Source organism: Rutidosis leptorrhynchoides, chromosome 1 (assembly GCF_046630445.1).
Source record: "Rutidosis leptorrhynchoides isolate AG116_Rl617_1_P2 chromosome 1, CSIRO_AGI_Rlap_v1, whole genome shotgun sequence".
NCBI classification, from domain to species: Eukaryota; Viridiplantae; Streptophyta; class Magnoliopsida; order Asterales; family Asteraceae; genus Rutidosis; species Rutidosis leptorrhynchoides.
The window spans coordinates 541263782-541266287 of NC_092333.1; the positions used below are offsets into that span (position 1 = coordinate 541263782).

The 2506-nt window shown below is 35.9% G+C and overlaps 1 long non-coding RNA gene across 1 annotated transcript; it reads left to right on the top strand.

Annotated features, from left to right (window-relative positions):
* Window positions 1–200: 200 nt before the first annotated feature.
* LOC139878366 (uncharacterized) lies at window positions 201–1472 on the top strand. Its single transcript, XR_011769250.1, has 2 exons — window positions 201–658; window positions 900–1472. It is a non-coding gene; the product is annotated as an uncharacterized lncRNA (long non-coding RNA).
* The last annotated feature ends 1034 nt before the right edge of the window (window positions 1473–2506 follow it).

Below are 2506 nucleotides of genomic sequence, written 5' to 3' on the forward strand. Positions count from 1 at the left end.
ATAATAAAATATTTAAAAAATATTCAATAAATCACATGTTTAAAATTAAAAAATATTTTATCATCTCAATTGTACAATTCTTCTTAAATCACTTGATGGCTCCTGTAGTTATTCACATGCTAGCCCGACTCATTATTTTGACAAAAAATAAGACACCAATAATTTAACCACACTATTATGTAACCCTTATCTCCCTGTCAGTTTAACACACCGCCTACCTACTTTCCTCTCTCTATTTTTTATTTCTTTCTTCCTCTCTTCTTCAATCTATTCACTCTATCTAAATGAATTAAGAATCAATTCCGCTTTTTTATTTTTAAAAACTAAATTTTACCTACTTCACGCATCCTAAACTAAAATCACTCTCCCTCCTCTCAGTACTACCGCCGCTGACTGGATTGGACCAAACCAGTCCACTATATCTTTTTTTAGATCCGTGTATATATGGCTTTTCCGGTGGTTGTTGCGAGTTCGCCGGATTTTGTAGCTTTTTCGCCGGAATTTTCTTTTCTGGTTTCCTTTTTTGGCCGAGATTTTCTGATGTGGGTTAGCAGGTAATCGGTTTCACCGTTAACAAATCGAAGATAGTAGTGGTGAGCGCGAGTCTTTAGTTATTGCTGGTGTTGATCGACGGTGCACATTAATTCATCACCAACGGGTATGAACTTCTAATTTTTTTTTTTTAACGATTTAAGGTGATGGGTAACGGTGGCAAAGGCCTTGTGTAGATCTGTTGTTGTCTGTTGACATGTTCTTTTTGTAGATCTGTTGTTTTTTTTTTTTTGTATTTTATTTTTTTTACTCTCTTCAGACCTGTGCGAGGTGGTGGTTACCAGCGGTTCTTGACTGCAATTGTTACCTATTTTTTGATATTTTTTATGTTATCTTTTGTTTTCCAGATTTGGCAGGTGGTCTCGGTTGCCAGTTGTTGTGACCGTAATTGCTGCCGGAAGAAGCTTTGGTACAGTAGCGGTGAAAAAAAAATTGTTGGTGTTGAAGATCTAAAGATGTGAAAGAATAGGGTAAACTGTAATCTTGTTTTTCGTTTTTTTTTCCAACCTGGGGTGTAAAAAGACAAAAGTACCCCTGTTGGTTACTGTTTTGTGGTCTGGCGGTGGTGGTCTAAGGTTGCAGAAGGCTCACGATGGCGGTATGTAAGAAAAAAAAAATATATTGATTTTTTCCTTAGATCTTGGTGGCGGTGGCTATCATTTCTTCCCGGAATTCGTTGCCGACGCTGTTTGTTGCCGGAAACGGTTGCATGCCGTGGTTGGTCTGGTGATGCTGGTGGGGTTTTTCCTTTTATGAAAATGTGTTGTGTATATTTGTTTTTTTTTTTTTTTGTGTTTAAAAAGAAATTGTGATTTTAATGGTAATTTGTGTCGTCGGTGATCTTTGCTTGTAGATTGTTATTTTGGTGTATGATATTTATCTGCTTTGTTTTAAGATTTCTATTTTTTTTGGTTTTGATATTTATCTGATTTGTTTTAAGATTTCAATTTTTTTTTTGGTTTTGCATTTTATAAAAATTAGTAAGTAGGGTTTGTTCAAGAGAAAAGAAGAACCCTATGGAGGATTGGTTGAAAAAAAAGAAAAAAAAACCCTACTGCTACAGTTGAAAAGTGATTTGGGGGGGGGGGCGTTTTAGCCAATGGGATTGCAGGGTTTGTTACGGGAGTTAGTATATAGTATATTAATATTAAGACGACTTGTAACGGGAGCACGGCCACGCCGTGAGTGGTGATGTGGCAACCGGCCACGCAGGGAGGAAGGAGGTAGCGGGGCGTGGCTGGGGGCGGCGGTGGTGACGTTGCGGTGGTGGCGTGGGTAGGCGACGGGGGTGGTAACGGGAGTGGGTGAAATTGATTGGGACACTTGGCAATTTTTTTAATTAATTTTCAATGTATCCGTTGCAATTTGGGCAAATTAAAAAAAAAAAAAAATTAATCCAATATTATTTATCCTATATATACACACACCCATTTTACTCATTCTATATACATTTCTTTCCTCCTTACTTTTCTTTTCTTATTTACAAATACTATAAAATTTCATAATGGATAAAACATTCAAAATGCTCGAATTTATTATTGATGACGATTCGGATGATGAAAAAATATATAATTTTATTAGTAGTTTGGCGGACGAAGATGTCGAGGGAGAAGCTTCAAGTTCACGAGTCCTCGCCCCCGTACCTATATTCCAAGGGATCGTGAAGATGCGGCAATGAGTTGGGGGAATTGTTTTCATTTTGACTGATTGAAAGTGGTTTGATTTTGAGTTGTAGTGAAGTGTGTGAAATGAGTTGGGTATGTGGGTGTATTTATAGGTGAAAAGTATCATTTAAAAAAAAAAAAAAAAAACGGTCGGATTTTTATAGCCGTTTATTTTGAATTTTAAATTTTAAATTTAAAAATATTAATACTAAATTCAAAAAAGAAATAAATAAAACAGAAAAAATTAAAAATAAAATGCCACATCAGCTTTCCACTAATCCACACCACAA